This window comes from Bidens hawaiensis, unplaced genomic scaffold (genome assembly GCF_021521415.1).
Source record: "Bidens hawaiensis isolate Kalapana, Puna unplaced genomic scaffold, B.hawaiensis_p1.1 tig00044335_1, whole genome shotgun sequence".
In the NCBI taxonomy this organism is placed as follows: domain Eukaryota; kingdom Viridiplantae; phylum Streptophyta; class Magnoliopsida; order Asterales; family Asteraceae; genus Bidens; species Bidens hawaiensis.
In genome coordinates, this window is record NW_027497887.1 from 98,869 (window position 1) to 123,202 (window position 24,334).

At 46.2% G+C, this 24,334-nt stretch overlaps 1 pseudogene; it reads left to right on the forward strand.

Annotated features, from left to right (window-relative positions):
* The first annotated feature begins 23,013 nt into the window (after positions 1-23,013).
* LOC143594937 (protein EXORDIUM-like 2) lies at positions 23,014-24,003 on the forward strand (annotated as a pseudogene).
* The last annotated feature ends 331 nt before the right edge of the window (positions 24,004-24,334 follow it).

Consider the following 24,334-nt stretch of genomic DNA (forward strand, 5'->3'; position numbering starts at 1 on the left):
GACACTGGCAGCGAATCAGACATCATGTATGAGTAATGTTTCAGAAAACTTGATCCGGCAGACCAAGCAAGGCTTGAAATTGTGAATGCACCAATCTCTGGTGTTTCAAATGAAATCATTCATCCCCTAGGTCAAATACAATTTGAGCTAACTATGGGGGATGAGAAACACAAGCGAGCCGAAGTTGTTAACTTCTTGGTCTTGCCCACCACTTCTTGCCACAATATGATCTTGGGAAGGGGAACGATTGCCCAATTCAACGCCATACCGTCGCCAGCGCACGGCGCGTTGGGGTTCCCAACACCAACAGGTGTAACTTTTGTATACCGAGATCATTTGTGCGCAGTGACAAGTACTCTGCGGGAGGGGAGAATGAAAATTCCAATGGCAGAAAACGCGCCAGAGGAATGGATTCTCAACCCGAAATTCCCGGAGCAAAAAATCACAATTGGCGCTACGATATCAGACGACACGAGGTTGAGAATGAAAAGGTTGCTCACAGCGTATATGTCGGTCTTCGCGTGGCAACACTCTGATATGACTGGGGTTCCGCGAGACCTGGCACAACATTCTCTCAACACGTTCAAGTCTGTAGAGCCAATTGCTCAAAAGAAGAGAGTCATGGGGGATGAGAAAGCGAGGGCCATGAATGAGCAGGTTGAGGATTTACTGCGCGCAAACATCATCCGCCCGATACGATACCAGACGTGGGTAGCCAATCCTGTGATGGTAAAGAAAAGTAACGGGTCGTGGAGGATGTGCATTGACTTCAAAGACCTTAACAAAGCGTGCCCAAAAGATTGTTACCCCCTCCCAAACATCGACGCAAAGGTGGACTCCGTGGCGCCATTCAAGCTCAAATGTTTCCTGGATGCCTACAAAGGCTATCACCAGATTCAAATGGCACCACAAGATGAGGACAAGACCGCATTTAGAACCGACAAGGGTTTTTTTTGCTACACAAAAATGCCCTTTGGTTTGAAGAATGCGGGCGCCACCTACCAAAGACTTATGGATGCCGTTTTCAGCGAGCAAATCGGAAGAAACCTAGAAGTCTATGTGGATGATTTGGTGATCAAGAGCAGGGAGGAAAAGCAAATGCTCAAAGACATCGAAGAAACCCTTGGGCGCCTAAAGGAAGTTAACATGAAGCTCAATCCTAGCAAATGTACTTTCGGCGTACTAGAGGGAAAATTTCTAGGTGTAATGGTCACCAAGGATGGTTTCAAGGTGAACCCTGAGAAGGTGGAGGCCATCCTTGACATGCCCTCGCCATCCACCATGAAAGAGGTCCAGAAGCTGAATGGTAGATTGGTTTCAATCAACAGGTTCCTAGCGAACCATGCAAGCAAATCTACCCCATTTGTCAATACATTGAGAAACTGCTTAAAGAAAAGCCAGTTCAAATGGACTCCTGAGGCCGAGCAAGCTTTCAGTGAGATAAAAGAATGTTTGATAAATCTGCCCGCGCTCACAGCTCCGCTTCTTCGTGAAACTTTGACGTTGTACCTATCAGCAGGAGAGCGCGCCATCGGCGCAGTATTATTGGTGGATCGCAAGGGAATCCAAACGCCAATATACTATGTGAGTCGGGTGCTGACAGATCCTGAGACGCGCTACTCCATCATGGAAAAGTTAGTTTTGTCACTAACACACGCGTCGCGCAAGCTTCATAGATATTTCAATGGTCATCCCATTGAAGTACTGACTGGTTACAACATCCAGCAAGTCTTGCGGCGCCCCGCGCTCTCGGGAAGGCTGACAAAGTGGGCGCTGGAATTAGGAGAGCACACGATCTCCTATAAGCCCCGTCCAGCAATAAAAGGACAAGCCTTAGCTGATTTCATCGCGGAAATTCCAGAAGAAAAAATTGAAGAGGCTCAGCGCGAGGTAGACCCTCCGCGAGCCAATGATGAAGAAAATGTTTGGAGATTGTTCACTGACGGAGCTTCAAATAACGAAGGGTCCGGCGCAGGCCTCAAACTGGTGGATCCAGAGAATCAGGAATATACTTACGCCATCAGGTTGGACTTCAAGAGCACCAACAATGAGGCTGAGTATGAAGCCCTGCTGGCCGGCCTGCGCATCGCGCAAAAATTCGGAGTTAAAAAGCTAGAGGCCCATGTTGATTCATACTTGGTAGCAGCACAGGTCAATGGCCTTTATGATGCCAAGGAGAACACCATGCCTCTATATCTAGAGCAGGCGAAAAAGCTCATCGAGCAATTTGACTGCTTCAGAATCATTCACATTCCGCGCAGTGAAAACAAATCTGCAGACGCGCTGAGTAAGATGGCATCAACCAGTTTTGATCACTTTGGCAAAGATGTCAGGGTAGAAGTAATGAGCAACCCGTCGGTGGTAGCGAAGTCTGTCCTGGTAACTCATACAACCCCTTCATCATGGATAACTCCAATAATGGAATTCTTGAAGGAGGGAAGAGTACCAGACGATCGCGCACAAGCGAGGAAGATAAGACACAAGGCGCAGAACTATGAACTGCTTGATGGTACATTATATCGACGCTCTTATCTTGGGCCGCTCATGAAATGCCTAGATGCTGAGGAAGCAAGCTATGTGATCAGAGAGATACACGAAGGAATCTGTGGAATTCATGCTGGCCCGCGCATGGTGGTTGCCAAGGCAATGAGCGCAGGCTACTATTGGCCAGGCATGTACTTGGACGCTCTAAAAGAGATCCAAAAATGCAAAGCATGTCAGAGCTATGCGCCAAACACCATGCGGCCAAAGAACAACTTGATTCCAGTGACCTCTGCGTGGCCTTTCCACAAATGGGCAATCGACATTGTGGGTCCCCTTCCGCAAGCGCAAGGCCGAGTAAAATTTTTGGTAGTGGCAGTAGACTATTTCACAAAATGGGTTGAAGCCAAGCCACTAGCAAAAATCACAGCCGAAGCGATGAAGCAGTTTATATGGAGCCACATCATATGCCGTTTTGGCTTGCCCATGGAAATTGTGAGCGATAATGGCAAGCAATTCACTGACAAGAAGATATCCAGCTGGCTCAAGGAATTGCGCATCAACCAAATTTTCACTTCAGTTTATCACCCTCAGGGGAATGGCCAAGTGGAACGCGCTAACCAATGCTTGCTGAATGGGCTGAAGAAAAGGTTAGAGGGAGAATCCCATTCTTGGGTCGAAGAGCTACCTAATGTCCTGTGGGCACACAGGACATTAAGCAAAACCAGCAATGGCGAATCCCCGTTCAGCCTAACCTATGGAACAGAGGCAATGATTCCAGCAGAAATTGGGTGCCAATCCCATAGAGTGATCATGATGAGCAAGATTGATAACGAGCGCGAAAGAAGGTTGGATCTCAACTTACTCGAAGGGCGCAGAGAGGCGGCTATCATCAGTGAAGCCAAATACAAGAAAAAACTGGAAAAATATTACAACCAGCGCGTGAAAGAATGCCACTTCAAGAAAAATGATTTTGTCCTTCGAAACAATGAAGCTAGTCGCGCGATACCCCGGGAAAAATGTCCCCCAATTGGGAGGGACCTTATCAAATCTTGGAAGAATTGGGAAAAGGCGCATACACCTTAAAAGATTTGAATGGAAAGAAGATCCCGCGCGCATGGAACGCAGCACAGCTTAGAAAATGTTTCATGTAAAAATGTCAAGTTTGTAATCAAGGCTTTTTAAGCCATTATGAATAATGATACGCGCTATCTTCTCTTAATGTGGATTCTATTTTGCATACATGTTTCACACTTCCCTTTATTAGTTTTGAGCAATATGACAACATTGTATTGACATCAAAACGAAATAAAAACGAAGTAAAACATACATGCGCGAGCTTCAAGCTCAAACGCGTTAACGAGTCTTAACTCTAAAGCGTCAGGGCCTTAGCCCAATTCTATTACCTTTTGCATACATGTTTCACACTTCCCTTTATTAATTTTGAGCAATATGACAATACTGTATTGACATCAAAACAAAATAAAACGAAGTAAAACATACATGCGCAAACGCGTTAACGAGTCTTAACTCTAAAACGTCAGGGCCTTAGCCCAAAAATATGAGCCTTAGCTCAGGGCCTTAGCCCAATAATGTGAGCCTTAGCTCAAATCACTCACAACATCCCTCTTACATGCTGCGCAGCCTGACCATAAAACACCTAAACACAACTAAGGCAAAGCAAATGCCAAAACATAGTTGTTAAGGTCTCAGGTTGGGGTCGCGCATGAAATTGTAGTGGATATCTGACTAACACATTGACGCGTAAAGGCTAAAAAACTCATAATTCCATAAACGCGCGATAACGTCGCGCAAAAGAGGAATAATGAAAGCGCCAAGACACGTGTCAACATAATCAAGATATTGCAAAATCACTTACAATATGACAAGGGTTAAGTATAGTAAATTCCTTACAACCTTGTTCTTATTCCAACGTGCAAGCATATCTTATATTCAACAAGCAAACATTCAATATAAAGAGATGAATGGGGAATGCGCAAGATGCGAAGAAGGGAAAAACAAAATTTCATTCCAAAGCGTTGAAATTTACAAGTTTACAAGATAAGATACAAACTACAAATAAAAAAAAAAATTGAAGGGCTTCTCAAGTCTCCACGTCGACATCAGCCTCTTCATCATCCTCATCATCGCCCTCGGCATCTGGCGCAGCCTGCTCCTCGTCATCTCCAAACTGACCATAGTCAAGTTGTTCATCTTGAATGGAGTCTTCTATCACAACAGTGTCAAGAGCGGATTCTTTGGCCACGCCAGAGCCGCTTGCAGGAGCAGCATTCCCCGCGCCATCATCGCCGCCACCAGCCCCTTCGCACTCGTCAAGTAATTTCTTTAGCGCGCCGAGGTCGGGCTGGTCAGCAAGCGCGGATATCTGCAAATCATAAGCAAAAATATGAGTACAAAAAGACTTAGAAAATAAGTCAAGGTAATATCATTAAGGTTAAAATACCTGCGCAAGGATGGGAATGGGAGTATTCATATACTTCTCCCCCATCGCGGCCATCTCCGCGCAGGCAGCGTCGCTCTGATAAGGGTACTCGGATGGGTTCTTCTTCAACATGCCATATTCATAGCCATCCGTAAACCCTTCAGCTCGACCAACCAAGCGCGCGGCAGCGTTGCAGTCCATCACAAGGGCCTGAAACTCGTCTGAGTATTTCATCGCGAAAGCGCAACGAGTCATGCCCTGTGAGATTAGCCATTGGCGATCCTGCGCGAGGCCAGCAACAGACGTCTCGAGGGCATGAACCTGAGAGTTTAATAACTCAACAGTTTCCTTAGTCTTTTTCAGCTCCTCTTTGTCGGACGCTGCTGCCGCCAAGATTTCTTCTTTTTCCGCCCGCGCAGCATCAAGTGCTTCCTGGCTAGACGCTGCCGTCGCCAAGGCTTCATCTTTATCGGCCTGCGCGGCCGCCAGCTCCTTCTTCAGGCGCGCAACCTCACTCTCCAGTGATGATTTTTCAGTTATAGACTGGACAAGAGCTTGGTCACGCGCCTCCGCCTCCAGCTCCAAGTCGCGCGCTCTGCGCGCGTACTTGGCCGCGTCCGCCTCCGCCGCATGCAGCTTCTCCCGCGCAGCCTGAAGCTCATGACCGCGCTTCACGAAGTCGCTGTTGGCACTGGCTCTGTTCTCACTGAGCTCTGCTTGGAGCTTTTCAGCTCTCTCGCGAGCATCAGAAAGATGCCAAGCAGACACCTTAGCCTCTTGCTTGGCTTCCGCAAGAGCATCACGTACTTTTACGTAATCAGAGCGAAGCTCTTGGGAGGCAGCAAAGAAGGCCGACCCAGCAAACATATGATCGTTGAGCAAGTCGTCGCGAGCGCGGTCCTCCTGGAACCTCCTTTCAGATGGAGGCACAGCATGAGCCCAGAATTCCGCACACACACCCATGGACTGAAATGTGCTGTCTTCAGTAATATTCCATCTCGGGTGGTAAATGTGATCGGCTTCCTGCAAAAACAAAGTAATTATCTAAGTCATCAAAACATTAAGATGCAAGTCCGCGCAGCGGAGCAAAAAAGAACACATACCTGCGGGGATGAAGCAGAAAAGTCAGCGCCAGCCACACGAGAAGGCTCCGCCGCGAAGCCTCGTGGCGCTGCAGGACTGGCGCGATCGCGTTCGGAGTCTTCAACTTCAAACTCCTCATCCTCCTCGGAAACAGGCCTTTTCTCCTGCGACCTGGAGCCAAAATCGGTCTCGCGAGGAGGGCTGTGCGCAGGAGGAGGTGAGGGAGGTCTCGACGCCGCCAGGTCGGCGCGCAAAACGGCCTCCTGCTTCTTAGTAATCCCGATGAGGGGAGATTCATCGCTTGCAGGAGCAGGAGCAGAGCCAACGGTGCTGGCACCGGCGCCAGGAGTGCCGCCAGCAGCTTGTGCGCCAGCTACGGCTTCTATCAAAAAATCAACAAAAACAAACGGTTCATGACTTGATCTAAAAGAAAGTCAGAAAAAAAAAGAGAGCGCAATACGTACCTTGGCGCAACTCCGTTCGCGAAGCAAACATCGCCATGAAGTCCATTCTACCCTTCTTTGAGGGTAAAACAGGGGACTTCGAAGCGACCTCCGGCGCAGCCTCGGCATCTTGTTGCGCTGTCGCCGGGTCTACAAACATTTGAGTGAGCAAAGATTCATTAGTAATTCTATCAGAATCGCGCTCATAAAACCATAAAAGATAAGCAAAGGATAAGCAAAGTATACCTGCCGAAGGCGCAACACCGCTACCCTTTTCCGCCGCGCGAAGGGAGGAGGTAGTGGCACCATACCTCAGGTGGACAGGAGGTCTGCCCACTTTTTGAGGCAGGGAAGCCAAGGAAACCTTGGTGGTAAACTCCTGGGTTTTCCCAAATCCCCCCGCATGAGTAGGAGGATCCTGAACAACAGGGGCATCATCTTTCTTCTGTTTCTTACTGGCCCCCGCGCCAGTTTTCCCCTTAGCTTTACGCTTTAGTTGGGGCGCCTCCTCCTCCTCCTCCTCTTCCGCGAGCTCCAGCTCGTAGTTTTCGAGCGCATCTACAATACACGCAACAAAAGTGTTAGCAAAATTTGGTATTATAAACGAAAATGCATAAGTACAAAGGCTTACCAGGCGCATCGCTGTCGAAGACAAATCCCAAATCAACAGGGATGAACATGTCATCGAAGCGATCGGGGAAACCAACCTCCCCAGCGCCGAGCGCGACGGAGCCACCCTCCACATGCTCATCATATGCGGCGTGGATATAATCCTTGGTGACTGCACAAAAACAAGTCAAATGATATCAAAAAAACTGATTATATTCGCGCAGAAGTAAAGCAATGAGATTAACTTACACAACCCGTCGACTTGGATAACGGGCTCAAGCGCGCTGTCCGCCCACCTCTTGCTCATACCAACCACCACTAGCGCATCCTCACAAATGTTCTTGGCGGGGGATGGTTCAGCGGTCAACTTATTAACCCAGGCGCCAGTTGGGTTCTTGAGGACACCCACATCCGCAGGCGCAGAAGTGATCGCGCGCATGGTCATACGGATGGGGATCACGCCAGCCCTGATATAAAAAAACCTCTCAGACCAGTCATGAAGGCTCTTGAATGAAACAGTGGAGCACTTCACCTTCTGACTGCGAGGAATGAAGGAGAACCAAGAATCTTGGATCTTGGGCTTATAAAAAAATTGAAAGCACCGAGGGGTGGGCTCCTCGCGCTGGGATTTGCACATGAACTCAAAGTGAGTCATGCGCACAAGTCCAAACGGATGGATTTGGGATATATGAATCCCATAGAACTTAAGCAGCGCACCCACAAACCTTGTCAGCGGGAGACGAAGGTTGCAGTGGGTGAAAAAATGGCTATAAAGGGATATATAGCCGGTGGGCGGGTCCACCGCCGTTTGCCCAGCCCCAGGCAACATGCAGCCAAACACAGGGAGAAATCCCTGAGAGGCGATAAGGCTGTCAAGATCAGCCTGCCTCAGTTTGCAGGGGATTTCATTCCACCTCTTCACGGCCTTGGCCCTCCCTACCTCCTCCGATGAGACCTCAGCAGCCTTCTTCCCCTTGCCGGTCTTCTTCAATGTAGACATTACTAACGATTTTCTACGGCAATGGATGGGGGAGATTGTGTTGTCTGAGCTATCAGACATACAACTGTGACAACGAACAAAGGTTGCTTCTGAAGAACAGAGACCTGGAAGCAGAAGACAACTAATTGGAATAGAATGAAAGAAAGATAAGCTCAGAATAATAAACAAGAAGATGAAGGATAAAAACCTCTAAGGGCTGGCTTTTATAGGCCCAGGAGAGAGAAAAATTGGTGCTGATCGGACTTCACGCGCCCTCACTCGCAGGTGTAAGCCAACGCGAGCGCGACACGTGTCCCTGACAACTGTGTGAGGGGACACGAAAAGAAACGATACAGCTGCCACCATAGTTCACGCGCCACCACTCGCAGGTACGGACCAATGCGAGCGCGACACGTGTTCCTGACATTCTGTGAGGAGACACGAAAGGCAACTGTAGCACCTCGAGCACACGAAAGGTCTGACACGTCTCCATCACGTACAGGGACGATTCGCTTTCAACCAAAATGATAGAATTTCGCGCAACGATGAATAATAACAAGAAAAAGACAAAACCCCTACTAAAAGAGCAAACTATTTAGTCTAACATCTATCTTACTTCGCTCGCGCGAGACAAGACACACATTAGACTGGGGGGGCTTGAAGAGGTATGTACCCGCCTCAACACCGAGCAAGGCGGGTCAACCCACAAGATATAGACAAGAGGCTTGAAATCAAGACATTACGAAGGCACAAAGCCAAAACCTATGCGCATGGCGCATATCACATATGCTCAGGCATCATATGCCCAGGCACCACACATGCTCAGGCATCATATGCCCAGGCACCACAGATGCCCACGCATCACATATGCTCACGCATATCACATATGCGCGTGACGCATCAGCGCGCGGCGCATATCACATGCTCGTGCATATCACATCTGCGCATGAAACATCTGCGCGTGAGAATAAAGAGAAGACCAAGCGCATCCTCAGGATTGGCGCATATCACACATGCACATAATCAACCTCGTCCTTATCCAAATCAGGATTAGGGCAACCTTGATTGTGCACGTCAGACAACCTTCCAGAAGGTATCTTTTAAAGGAATAAGAATATGCTGATGTTGACAGCTACCAAATGAAAGGTGGACAACTCAGCATAACCCATGTGCTACCACGTGATTATAACCAATGAGAAAGCACCAGGTGTCCCAGAGGACACGTGGCGCAGAGCAATTGGAGGAGGCCAACAAGGCGGAGCCCAATCAGTGGAAACCCTAGCACTATAAATACAGCATCAACTCCACAAGGAAAGATCATCCAAGAACACACAGTTACAGCCAGTAACACAGACATCAAATAACACACAATCACATCAAATTACAGAGTATTCAGCTATTAAGCAATACATTCCATTTCCTTACTCTCATAACATTATCTTCTCCTACAAATACTTATTCTCACACCGGAGGGTTACCCCAAAGAGGACCCTTCTGTCCCTTTCTGAGTGGTAAGTTTACGGTGCTGTTCATTTTGTAGGTGGAAGAACCCAGATCCAAGAAAGCCATCGGTGAAATAGCATAATCACAACCCGAGGAAAGTAGATCGTCTACCAGTGAGTCGATCCACGTTTCTTCAGATTTGTCATAGAAATAGCCAATACAAAGATGATTTTGTTCACCTATACAGAGTCTGTCGATACATTTTTGAATGTTTAGGGTTTCTTAAGTTCAAGCATTGAATATATTTTTTGGTCTCATTTTTAAACCTCAAGCTTTTTATAAGCCCAACCACCATTTAATATTTTTATTACTTAAAGTAGCATGAATTAGATGAAAACAAAGACACAAATAAAAACAAGGATATTTTAGTTGAATTTTAAAGAGTTTAATAAATATCTAATAGCTAGTGAGAGAGAGAGAGAAAATAATATTGAACTGATGAGTGATACTCGATAATTTGAGTTGTACCTCTAAGACTACGTATAGTAAAAACTCTGTACTTTTGAATGTTTTGTGTTAAATGATGTCCCGTCAATTTTTCAGAGTTTTGGAAAAAAAGTGGTGTAGTCAAAATTCTACTCAAAACTTTCAAGTAATCATTACTCAATCATTCTTTTTTTTTTAATTTCTAATTCTTTTTAATTAAAACTAAATAAATATTATTTCATTCAATAATAAAAAATAAGATAAAAGGCATAGATTATAAATTTAAAAATACATAAATACTTGAACAACTCTTTATCCAATAAACAAAATACATAAAAATATTATTTCTAATTCCATCGGCGTTTGACTTTTGTTATGATTTCAAATGGGTCGCTATCGAGAGCATTAATTTGTCTAATCATACCTTGCCATTTCGAACACACTTGGCCCACTGTACGATCGCTTGATCCTCTTTCTGAAAAAAATAGTTAGAAACTCGTGGCCAAAAACCCCACATTTGTTGATCGTTAGGGTCCAAGTTTCAGAAACATAGACCCAAACTTTTGCCAACGCTACGTCTTCTTCACGGGTCCATCTTCGAGGCCCTACCCTAATTATCGGTTAGCGATTTGGTTGCTCCATATAAAGTGATGGATATTGGTTGGGTAATTTGAAAAACATGATGACGGGGTTAGAGAATGAGAAGGTTTCTGTAATATGGTTTAAAAATGAAGATGGTATTTGTTAGTTTATACAGATAAAATGTTTTTTCTTTTTTAATATATCCCAACGGCTATTCTTTTGAAAAATCGTGTCATTTGAAAGTTGTCTACACAACGTTAACCACCAAAGCTTTGCCCAAAACGCGGTGGGTGGAGGGGGGGTTGCTCCCGACGTTTTGGAACTAAAACGGCCACCCACAACGCTCGATTACTAAGATAGATACTACTCACTAATTTTCTCTTTCACCTACTTTTTTAAAAGAATTTTTTTCCTGTTTAAAATCTTTAAAACTTTGAACAAAGATTTTAATCGACTGCCTAATATAAAATAGACAAACATCACACGAGTTTTTTCAAACAACTACCAATACTTTTAGTAAATTATAGAAAGGTGAAAAAAAATTCTTAAATTATTTTATTTAGGGAAAGAGGGATGGTCAGTTGTTCATTTAGAGCATTCTCAGCCTATTCTTTATATTTGTGTAAGGAAGTTTGGTAAATTATATGGTATGGTTATTAGTGGTTGTGAGTAGATGATAGAGAAAATGTTATATGGGAAAGTTAAATTTGGGGTTTTATTGTTTATACCGTATAATATTTTAATATTTTCTAAAGTGGTTGTGAGAGAAAGAGAGAAAAGATAATGGTAAAGGTATATAAAACATTATTTAATTAAGAAACAGAGAGAAAATAAAGTGATTTTTAGTGTAGTTGTATAATATATATGGATATATGATAGAGAATTGGATGGGAATGCTCTTAGAGCATTCTCAACCCATCCCTTAAAATTATGTGAGAGAGTTTGTAAATTATAGGGTGGGGTTGTGAATGCAAATTATAGGGTGGAAAGAGAAAATGTAATGATTTTTTGTAAATTTGGGGAAACTTTCTTTGCCTCTATTTATTTTTTAATATTTATTGAATTGGTTGTGAGTAGAGGAGAGAGAAAATTGTAATGATAAAGGTATAAAAAAGTATTATTTAATTGAACATGAAAGAGAAATATAGTGTTTTGTAGTGTAATTATAAAGATGAAGATGTGAGACAGACTGAGAATGCTCTAAGGTACCCTAATATTTATCAATATCATAATGTCATTTCATTTTTACCATATGCGATATACTACCTAAACTCACTTAAAACAATATGTAACATCCCTCTCAACTACCCAAAACTCTCTCTCTCTCTCCTCATTGGGTGGTATTCACTCATCTCTCTCTCTCTCTCTAACCTAAAATAAATTGGGGAGGGGGGGGGGGTTGTACCCCACGACCCTTATTAAAACTCAATATATTCAACCAATGTGGGGCTAACACACTTAGATAATTGTCCTAAATATAAACATGAATAATGACTTAGTTTAGTATTATTGGTGTAAAATAGAGTAAGAATTCCTACATGTACCGTTATAAAAAAACCCTCAATATGTTTATAAAATAACAAACTATAGTTGTTATTTTATTTTGAAATGACTAAAATCGTATCAGTTTGTGATTTTAGGTTAATAGTACAAATTTTATAGAAGTTCACTATAGATAAATTGACTTGATGTAAACTGAATGGTAAATTTAACAACATTTATTTATTTCTTTGTTTAAAAGAGCCGATGGGGCTTGCAACGGGCTACATCCCCCCCTTAGTTTTATATTACCCAGTCGGGACAGAGTCTGAGCTTAAATTTATTTATAGTTTTTCATAAAATATATAAAAACATATACAACTTAACTAATGAATAATAAGCGAGCAAGGCCCAAAACGATCCCAAGCTTTAAAAAAAAAGGAACTGACGAGCAATACTCAAGCTACAGAAAAAAGAGTTTAAAATGAGCTGTGTTCGAGCTTGATCCTTCATAAGTTAAAACGAGCCGAGCTCGAACCTACTAGAGCTTGGGCTCAGTTTAGCTTGTTTACACCCTTAATGCCTACAAGTGTTTAGTTGTAATTTTTCTGTTTCAAGTTGTGATAATTAGATTGATTTTTTAGGCCAATTAGGTAAACCAAACACAAGTGAAGAAACACTAACCGGACCCCGGGCAGATTACGGGTAACCTGGGGGTTAGATAGATGTTTCCCACGAGGGGTTGGACCCGGCAAAGATGGTTCTTCTGATAACCTGCAAAACAGACACCGTGAGCTTGTCACTGAGAAGGGGGGGGTTCCTCCTTGTGACCACCCTCCGGCGTGAGAATCAGACTAGATTGCTCTTTAAATATAAATATATATTAAGAGATTGCTAGAGCAGATATCAGGTATATGTAATACGAGATAGTATATGATGATAATATGATAAGATGAGATGATCATACCATTTGGGGTATTTATAGCCGAAGGTAGGTTTCCAAGGAGGTGTGGCCGGCTGAATAGTATTCCTGTTCTACCAACTGTGGCCTACGCACGTGCCATGCTGGTAGTTGGTGGGTAGGCAGCGGCTGACAGTGACCAGGCCTGCTGTGTACTATTCCTTTTCCATCAACTGCCGGCTATGCACGTGGTATGACAGGAGTTGGTGAGTACGCAGCGGCTAATAGTGACATACAGTACAAGAGCATGCTGCTCGCCATACTGCTGTCAATGAGCTGTCGTATCTTTGGTCAGATCTTTTGCCCATACCTCGTCAGGTACAGTACAGAAGATCTTCCCGTATCGTACGGACTGGCTTTTGGGCGGGAGTATTCCCCCTCCCGCCTTTGTGCGGGATTGTTCCCGGCTTTGCTCATTCCTTCAGGTGACAACTGAGTGATTGAGAGCTAAGTGCCTTGTGCGTGTAGCCTTGCTGCGCGGGTGGCCTTCCCTGATGGCTTGTATCCGCAGCTGCGGGAACAGGCAGAGTACTTCACCATTGGGAGGCATTTCCTGCGGGAACAGCTTGCGTACTGCGCGTAAGGACGTCACGTCTCTGAGCATGGTGGGTCCTGCGGATCCAGTTGGTTTCTGCGCAGACGTCCCTCTTCAAGGTGAGTCTTGCGGGTCCAACTGGGCTCTGCTGGGACCTACCTCTTCAAGTCCCCCCCAGTCCAATGTTCTTCTCATGAATGTTTAATAAAGTGAGGTGAACTTTTGGACTTAAGCAAAGGGTTTTGAAAAGGGTTTAGTTTTAAGGTTTTCCATGGGGATTCTTCCCGCGGAAGTCCTTGTCACTTGCAGAAATTCCCGACTTTCCTGCTTGCTCTTTGGGTATGATGCGGGTAGGTCTGTAACCTCCTCGCAAGTCAGGAGCGTTGAGTCCCACTTGTGTGGATTCTCCATGAGGTTTTGGTAGTTTTGAACATAGTGATCAATTATGTTAAAACCACCAATTCCATCCTGGAGCTTCAAACAATGTAGTTCTCGACGTTCCCGCTATGCGGGGATGTTATTTTCGTTTCCGCAAGCATTGCCCAGAAGATCCTTCTTGGTTTCAATTCCCTGCGGAGCGCTAGGTATGTGAAGGGTTTTGCCTTGACACTGTACCCACGCTCGTCTTACGGTTACTTTACTTCCAAGGTATTCCTGGCGTCAATTCCCTGCGGGTGCTAGGTATGTGAAGGGTTTTGCCTTAACACTGTACCCGCACCCGTCTTATGGTTACTTGGTTGCCAAGGTATTCCTGGCGTCAATTCCCTGCGGGTGCTAGGTATGTGAAGGGTTTTGCCTTAACACTGTACCCGCACCCGTCTTATAGTTACTTGGTTGCCGAGGTATTCTTGGCTTCAATTCCCTGCAGGTGCTAAGTATGTGAAGGGTTTTGCCTTAACACAGTACCCGCACCCGTCTTATGGTTACTTGGTTGCCAAGGTAAGGGGTATTTTCCCGCTTACTTTTGAATCTTTTTGAATTTTTGAAATTCGAAGAGTTGGTGAAAGGATAAGAACAGTCCAAACCTCTGAAACGTCGTGCGACGGTTTCTTCTGACTGTGTCAGGACGTGCAGGAAGTTATGGTGACGTGACAGTACATGGTCATTCCAGACGCTTTTTCAGGCGCGTGGGCGCGATTTTTCGGGCGCGTGGCCGCGAAATTAATGGTACGCGTCCTTTCAACAGCTGTTGCCAGCTTGCTTTTTGCCACGTGTCATAATTTCATTGCACCTTCGATTTCTCTCTCTTCTGCATTAAATTCATCGCATTAATTGCGATTAGTATATAAAAGGGGAGAGGGTTCTTTGTAATCCACACTTTCACTTTTCTCTTCATCTTCAAAACGATTTCCGGCGAATACTCACCTTTCAGTCGAGCATTCTCTTGAAATCGTTTTCTTCTTTCATCTGCAAGATGTCTTCTCGTGATCTCGAATCTACAGCCCAGGAGGCTGGGGTGTTCGTCGATGACAAGAGTACTGCTGGCGAGTGCCAGTGTGCTCTGCCTGTCGATCTGTATCAGTACATCGTCAGGAAGTTCATGCTCGAGTCTCTCGAGCCTGAGTTTCCTGAACCCCATCAGACGGTGTATGATGCCCCCAGAGGCAAGATCGGGATATATGCTGCATTCTTTGTTTATGGGAATCTTAGGTTCCCATTGACAAAGTTTGTGTACCGTGTCCTGGAGAGGCACGGTGTACACCTGACCGAGGTGCACCCGATGGCGATCGCGAAGATTCGCCACTTCGAGTGGGTGTGCCGGATTCTGGGCATTGAGCCCTTTGTCGACCGCCTGATGACCTTCTACTCCTGGAGGTGCATCCAGGGGTGGTATACGCTGATAACCCGGATTAAGGGTTTGAAGATTAGCGCAACCGAGCGCAGTCTTCGCTCATGGAAGCGGGAGTTCTTCTTCATCTCCGCTCGCGCCATCCCCCTTGCCATGAAGTTCAAGAATGGGCAAGCACTTCCCAGCCTTCACGCCTCCAACTACCAGGAGGCGGAATGGTTCTAGAAGATATCCCGAGTCCAGTCTCCGGTTTACCGATTTGCGGAGTCCGGGATGGTGATGCTCGGGATGAGCCGGGTGTGGAAGGATGCGGATGCGCGAAAGATCCCGATCGTCCTCGAATACGGTTTGAACTCTGTTCCTTACGGTATGCTCTATTTCTTTTTGTTGATTTAGAATCTCTTCTAACTTCTTTCCTGTTTATTTCAAAGGGGAACGACTTGCAGTCGCTCCTGTATCCGCGGGAGGCTGACAGTCTCGCTCGGATGGGTACTCGCGCTATAGACGAGAACGAGTTGCCCATCCTAGAACAAACGGCGGATCGGTTCGTGGAGGTCTACCCGTTAGGCCACGAGATACTGAGCGCCAGGCGGCCAGGTAAGGCGCTATTCAACCCTCGACCCCTCAATGTTGAAACCTCTGCTGGAATTCCTCTAATCTTATGTTCTGATGAGGAATCCGCAGATGGTCCTCCGTTGGTGCGGAAGAAGAAGGCTGCCGGCGGGAAGGGGAAGGAGAAGGTGGCCTCCACTGCCGATCCGGTGCCTCGGTCTGACTCAGAGGCCGAGAGCGAGGAGGTGGCGGGGAACCCGGGTGGTGATAGGACCACTGCTCCGGAGGCTGTGACTGTCACCTCCGGAGAGCCCCGGATGACGACGGTGAGCGGCGCAAAAAGGCCGGCTCCATCGGGTTCGTCCCCGCCTGTCCGCACTTTCAGGCTCAAGAAAACCCGTAAGTACAAACTTTATTTTTAACTTCATAGCTTAATATCATTAACACCTATCTTCTTTGTGCAGGCGTGGATGTTGACGCATTCCAGGGTGGAGCACAGAGGAGTACCCCTCCGCCCATGACGGTAGGCGTGGTCAGCCTACCTGAGGCGACGACCCAGGCGGCTGCGCCTGCGCCTGCTTCCGCTGGTTCAGTTGCTCACTCCGTTGAGCCGACTGTTCCAGCTGTGATGACATCACCGCCGGCTGTCAGTGCCATTTTTACCGCATCTTTCACTGAGCCGGCGGTTACTTTTGCTGCGAATTCCGCAGCGGCGACCGCGGCGGCTTTTACCATGCCTCCGTCATCGGCAACGACGGCCGATCCTTCAGGTATGCATGGGGCTTATCGCCAACCTCTGCCTCCTTCCCATCTGCCTGACCTCTTGGATGGATTTCCCTTGGGTTCAGGTGATGGGTTTGGCGGCTATCGGCCTGTTATTGACCCTACAGGTGCGTAGGGTTCTTTTGGCCTATTTTATATTTTTATCATCTTTTCCTAACTGCTTTATGTTTTTTGCAGTGTCGGATTCCAATGAAGTGTATGTTCCACGATGGAACATCCGCCGAGGAACAACCCTTCGCACACCTGTGGAGTGCGTGGAGTGGGCTCGTCACGCAGCTCCCAGTGGTGCGTTGAGGGAAGCCATGGCTAGCTACCAGGAGGGTAGGCTAACCAATGAGCTTCAGGTTCTCCTGGCCCGGATGCAGCCGCGCGTCGAGCTGCTTTGTCGTGAAAACGACAAGTTAAAAGCAGCTCGCCTTCAAGAAGTAGCTCGGGCGCGGGCTGTCCGGGAGGAGAACGTAAAGCTTACCGCAGTGGCTGCGGAAAAGGAGAAGGCCTTCAAGGCCCTCGAGGTTGAAGTTCAGGCCCGGCTCGAGGCCCGTTCCAAGGCTGCCCAAGCTGTTAACGAACAGCTTCGGCTGGCTAAGGAAACTGCAAGGAACGCAACCGAGAGGGCCACCAAGGCTGAAGCTGTTGCTGAGCCTCTACGCGTGGAGAATGAGGAGCTTAAAGCCAAATTAGAGGCTCTCCAACAGGCTCATGATGCCTTGGCGATGGAAGACGCCAAAAAGCTCCAAGAGATCTTGGACCAGAGAGGGGTGCTTGACCACACTGAGCGGAAGCTAAAGGGCGTCGAAGAGGCTGCGGCTAAAGAAGTGTTGCTTGCCAACCTCAACAAGAGTGAAGTCGAACGCGCCCGTAACGAAGCTCAAGCTGCCCTCCAGGAGGCTCTGGTTGCCAAGGAATGGCTTCTTCGAGAAGCGTTGTCTCAGGTATGCTTTTCATGTCTTTACGCTTTTCTTTGTAAATAGAAAAGGTTCTGATACTTGTATATTTTCTTTTTTTTTTCTTTTTTTTTTGTAGGTTGTGCATCGAGTCTTCACGGAGACGTCTTATGACGATGCTATGAGCGCAGCCCTCAACGCTTCTCATGAGGATGGGGAAAAGGCCGGCTTCCTGCTTGGTCTAGGGTTCGTTGAGAAAGGCATCCCGCCTTCCAACTTCCCTTTATTTGATGTGGATACTGAAGCTGTATACGACCAAGCAGTGAATCAGTATGCCGCCTTCCCGCATCCGGTGGTGGAGAAGGTAAACGAAGTTGCTGCTGCTGATGATGGGCTAGCTATCCTTAAAGCTTTCCTTGAACTGCCACGCTCTACTGATGGTGCTGGTCCAAGTGGAAGTGGCCCTGAAGCTTGATCCTGAAGATCCCTTCCCACTACTAGGATAGATTTAGCTTGTATAGATTTATATTCTTGTAGGCGGGTAGTTACCCGGCCATTCTTGTAATGAATATTATGAAATATAAATCTTTGTGCGGGTAAGACCGCTACTTTCACTGGATTCCTTGCTTTATAAACGTTATATGACTTGCATACTTTAGTTTAAATTATCAATTTTCCAAGTGTTTAGAATAAGTTAACCTTTGAACGTGGTAGATAATAGGTTGAAGTTTTGCTTCCTCTTTCGTGATTGTGCGGGTAGGACCGTCACTTGCACTTAGTAGGATGGCTAAACTTTACCTACATCTGACCTGTGTAGAGGTTTTCCTCATCTTTTTAGAAATTTCTAAGTGTTTAGGATAAGTTAACCTTTGAACGTGGTAGATAATAGGTTGAAGTTTTGCTTTCTCTTTCGTGATTGTGCGGGTAGGACCGTCACTTGCACTTAGTAGGATGGCTAAACTTTACCTACATCTGACCTGCGTGGAGGTTTTCCTCATCTTTTTAGAAATTTCTAAGTGTTTAGGATAAGTTAACCTTTGAACGTGGTAGATAATAGGTTGAAGTTTTGCTTCCTCTTTCGTGATTGTGCGGGTAGGACCGTCACTTGCACTTAGTAGGATGGCTAAACTTTACCTACATCTGACCTGCGTGTAGGTTTTCCTCATCCTTTTGTTAGAAATTCTCTTGAATAAGTTATCCGTTCGACGCGCGGTTGTCAATAGGTTCGGTTTCCTCTCATGATTTGTGCGGTTAGGACCGGCACTTTCATTTAGTTGGGTGACCAAAGTTTACCTATGACTGACCTGCGTGAAGGTTTGCCGTTTTTTGGGTTTATGCGGGTTTTGCCGCCTTCCCCACGCGACGACTTTCACACCTGATTATGCGGTGAAAACCGGCATATCCGTGTTGAATAAATTAACCGTTCGACGCGCGGTTGTTAATAGGTTAGTGTTCAGTTTCCTCTATCATGATTCATGCGGATAGACCGGCACTTTCATTTAGTGGGATGACTGAACTTTACCCTTTAACTGACCTGCGTGAAGGTTTGCCGTTTTTTGGGTTTATGCGGGTTTTGCCGCCTTCCCACGCAACGACTTTCCACGTAATTATGCGGTGAAAACCGGCATAATCGTGTTGAATAAATTAACCGTTCGACGCGCGGTTGTTAATAGGTTAGTGTTCAGTTTCCTCTATCATGATTCATGCGGATAGACCGACACTTTCATTTAGTGGGATGACTGAACTTTACCCTTTAACTGACCTGCGTGAAGGTTTGCCGTTTTTTGGGTTTATGCGGGTTTTGCCGCCTTCCCCACGCAACGACTTTCCACGTAATTATGCGGTGAAAACCGGCATAATCGTGTTGAATAAATTAACCGTTCGACGCGCGGTTGTTAATAGGTTAGTGCAGTTTCCTCTATCATGATTCATGCGGATAGACCGGCACTTTCATTTAGTGGGATGACTGAACTTTACCCTTCAACTGACCTGCGTGAAGGTTTGCCGTTTTTTGGGTTTATGCGGGTTTTGCCGCCTTCCCCACGCAACGACTTTCCACGTAATTATGCGGTGAAAACCGGCATATCCGTGTTGGAAGTTCATAAAAGTATAAATGTAAAATCATCAGCGTCGATGTTCTAAAGAGAATCATTTCCATTAGAAGTGGCTCTGGGCCTTTACAAATTTGGAATTGATCTACATGCAAACTGTGTAATTGAGCTCCCTTCCATGTTGTTGGGATGGGAGTGCCATCGAGCCGATATGCACCTGGTTCGGGATCTCGTTCTTTACGCAGCATGTAGTCTCCACATTGAAGCTGCAATTTTATTCGTGTTTTCCCCAGCTGGGGTTCTACACGCATCAGCCTGCTCAGCGTTCATTGCGCCACGAGGTGCGCGAGCGTCCCATCTCTGACAAATGCTTCGACCATGTCCTTTACGTCTGTGCATTCTTCAGTGTTGTGGCCTTTTGTCCTGTGAAAGTCACAGTATTTGCTCCGATCAGCATTGTGACAATGTCGGATTATTGGAGCCTTTGGCCATGGGAGCTCCTCAGTGGCGAATATCTCGGTGACGCTTTTGGTGAGTGGCGTCCATCTGGAGTTCTGGTTCGACTGTACGTTATCCCTTCCGCCTAACCGATGTTGCAAGCCGGATGAGGTGTCAAAGTTTACCCTTGACTGCCAAATGCCTAGCTTCAGCTTTTTGTTTAATCGGGCGGTAAGGAAGTTGTCTTCTCTTGTTTTCTGGGTGTAGAGGTTTGTGCTCTGTGGGAGATCTCTACCCAGTTGCTTCTCCGTTTCCGCAAAGCGTTTTGCTGCTGTCATGATGGCATCCCATGTGGATGGCATGCCATCTTTACCCGTTAAGGTGCGGATGAGCTCTGGGTCGTTCGCGCCCTGGATGAAAGCAGCGCGAACAAGATCTTCGCTGATATTACCCAGACTTAGCTTCTTTGAGTTGAAGCGAGTGATGAAGTCTGGCAAAGATTCATCTTTTTCTCGAATGCAATTGAGGATTGTCCATTGCTCCTCGGTATACTTTCTTTGCTGGCTGAAGTGTTGGCTAAACTTCTGCTGGAAGTCTTCCCAATCGTAGATGTGGTGGACCGGTAGACGATCGAACCACGCTCTAGCTGCCCCCACAAGCGTCATTTGGAACATGTAACACCACGTAGGTTCCGTCCAACTACTGACGGTTGCCCCCGCTATGAACCTGTTCAAATGATCATCTGGATCAGATATACCATCATAAGTGCCGATGTTGGACATCTGTTTGGCACTTTTTGGGGCGATTGCTTCCGCAATGTCCCTTGCAAATTTGGACGTTCCCGCATTTGCCACAGTTGGTCTGAATGTTTTGGAGAAGTCACGTGGATTTCCACCTGTGTTTTTTGGTTTGAAGGCTTCTCCAAAACGCCTTCTCGGTTGGGAGTCCGATTCCTTACGCTTCCCTTTTGCCCTATGGCGAGGGTTCGCTTCGGTGTCGGATTCCTCCGAGTCATCGTCCAAGTATTCTTCGAATTCGTCAGCCTGTTGGACGGAACGCAAGCGTTCGTCCAACTCAGCTTGGAATTCCTTCTGACGTGCCTCCGCCCATGCCTTAACTTCATCGAGTGTTTGGCGGGGGAGTCTTGTTCGTTTCTCTAACTGGGTATCGGTGAATCCCAGTGAGCGATTATTTACTGCACTTGCCCCAGCTTGGGTAACTGGGGTAGTGTTCGTAAAATTTACTTCACTTGCCCCGGCTTGGGTAACCGGGGTAGTGTTTGTAAAGACTGTGTAGTCGCCGGTATTCCCCCCAGTAGCTGGGGTTGTGGTTACCGGAGTTTCTTTAACCATCTTTCCAGAAGTTTGAAAAAACTGAAAAGAAATGAAGTTCTAGCTTTTATGCACGGATGGCGCCAAAGAAGAAACACTAACCGGACCCCGGGCAGATTACGGGTAACCTGGGGGTTAGATAGATGTTTCCCACGAGGGGTTGGACCCGGCAAAGATGGTTCTTCTGATAACCTGCAAAACAGACACCGTGAGCTTGTCACTGAGAAGGGGGGGGTTCCTCCTTGTGACCACCCTCCGGCGTGAGAATCAGACTAGATTGCTCTTTAAATATAAATATATATTAAGAGATTGCTAGAGCAGATATCAGGTATATGTAATACGAGATAGTATATGATGATAATATGATAAGATGAGATGATCATACCATTTGGGGTATTTATAGCCGAAGGTAGGTTTCCAAGGAGGTGTGGCCGGCTGAATAGTATTCCTGTTCTACCAACTGTGGCCTACGCACGTGCCATGCTGGTAGTTGGTGGGTAGGCAGCGGCTGACAGTGACCAGGCCTGCTGTGTACTATTCCTTTTCCACCAACTGCCGGCTATGCACGTGGTATGACAGGAGTTGGTGAGTACGCAGCGGCTAATAGTGACATACAGTACAAGAGCATGCTGCTCGCCATACTGCTGTCAATGAGCTGTCGTATCTTTGGTCAGATCTTTTGCCTATACCTCGTCAGGTACAGTACAGAAGATCTTCCCGTATCGTACGGACTGGCTTTTGGGCGGGAGTATTCCCCCTCCCGCCTTTGTGCGGGATTGTTCCCGGCTTTGCTCATTCCTTCAGGTGACAACTGAGTGATTGAGAGCTAAGTGCCTTGTGCGTGTAGCCTTGCTGCGCGGGTGGCCTTCCCTGATGGCTTGTATCCGCAGCTGCGGGAACAGGCAGAGTACTTCACCATTGGGAGGCATTTCCTGCGGGAACAGCTTGCGTACTGCGCGTAAGGACGTCACGTCTCTGAGCATGGTGGGTCCTGCGGATCCAGTTGGTTTCTGCGCAGACGTCCCTCTTCAAGGTGAGTCTTGCGGATCCAATTGGGCTCTGCTGGGACCTACCTCTTCAACAAGGTTATCCATCGTAGATGGTGTCGTAGTTACTAGTTAGGATAAGGCAAATAGGCTAGCAAAATTGTATCAATCGACTAAAGAATTACAATAAATGGCAGAAATACACATAGCGTTCCTTAATAGTGTTAGATACACACAATGAATCTACATTCCTAGTAAATAATATGAACGAAATCTAACAATATATAAAAAGACATGAACGAAATCTAAATGCAAGTAGTTCCCTGAAAATGATTATACCAGAAATAATTTATTTTCTTTTCTAACACCAAATATATGATTGAACATTCTCATAAGTACAAAATATTATTAGTGTCATTTTATAGGACTGAAGCGTAAATCCAATGGGGTCAAATCAATATGAAAACAAACATTGATACGTACATCGTAATCATCCTCACGAGCAATACATACACGCATCCATGCTTTTACTCTGCCATGTCACCATCACCACTAACCCAAGCCACGTCGACCGAACCTTACAGCCTGGCTTCCTCCCACCCACCAATCACCAACCTCCACGTGTCACCAAGCCATAATGAAACCCTACACCTGTCTCCCCTATATAAACACATCCCTCCACACCCCTATCTTCACTCCCTCCCCACTTCCCACTTCTACCCTCCTCATGGCAAACAATTACCATCTTGCCACTGTTCTGATCCTCCTACTCGCCATAGCTGATATCAGAAATGTTTTCTCTGCGTTGGTGACTCAGCAACCCTTGGTTTTAAAATATCATAACGGCGCTCTGTTACGCGGCCCCGTTACCGTTAATCTCGTCTGGTACGGAAAGTTTACGCCGATCCAACGGTCGATAATCGTTGATTTTCTTCAGTCGTTAAACACCGTTAGAAAGACGTCAGCCGCCGCGCCGTTACCTTCCGTTGCATCATGGTGGAAAACCACAGAGAAGTACCATAACGGCTCGTCGGCAACAGTCGTCGGAAAGCAGATACTCGACGAAAACTATTCCCTAGGCAAGTTTTTAAAAAATTACCATTTACAATATTTAGCGACGAAAGTGTCGCAAAAGAACTCAATTAACGTCGTGTTAACGGCGAAGGAAGTAGCCGTTGACGGGTTCTGCCGTAGCCGGTGCGGGACCCATGGGTAAACGAAATCCAAAGCGCGTGTGGCGTACGCGTGGGTTGGGAACTCGGAGACCCAGTGTCCGGGTCAGTGCGCGTGGCCGTTTCATCAACCGATTTACGGCCCGCAAACGTCGCCGTTGGTCGCGCCCAATGGCGATGTTGGAATAGATGGAATGATTATTAATTTAGCGACGGTGTTGGCTGGTGCCGTCACTAATCCGTTTAATGAAGGTTATTTTCAAGGCCCAGCTTCGGCGCCTTTAGAGGCGGTGTCAGCTTGTACTGGGATATTCGGGTCGGGTGCGTACCCGGGTTACCCGGGTCAGGTGTTAGTGGATAAGACCACGGGTGCGAGCTATAATGCGCACGGGTTAAATGGGAGAAAGTACTTGGTTCCAGCCATGTGGGACCCAAAGAGTTCTGCTTGTACTACACTAGTTTGAATGGGTTTATTATCTGGTGTGGGTGGGTGTACGCATGTCACGAGGGGAAGGTTTTGCCACTTGGTTGTGACGAGGATGATCGGTGAACTTGGAACGTTGTCGTTTTGTGTGACGTGTAAATTGATGTTTTATGAAAAGAATGTAAAAAGTTGTGATTTAAATAAGCTGTCTTTATATTTAAAAAAATTATGTTACATATATGATGGTTTTGTTTATAGGTTGAGTCAGAATGTTTGCTTTTAAGGAAGGAAGTTTGAAATTATTAAAACGATATGATATAGTAAGAAACCATATTAAACTAATATAACAAAAATAAGTAGAGAATTTATAGAGAGTAAAGGAAGTGGGGAAAAGGAAAGG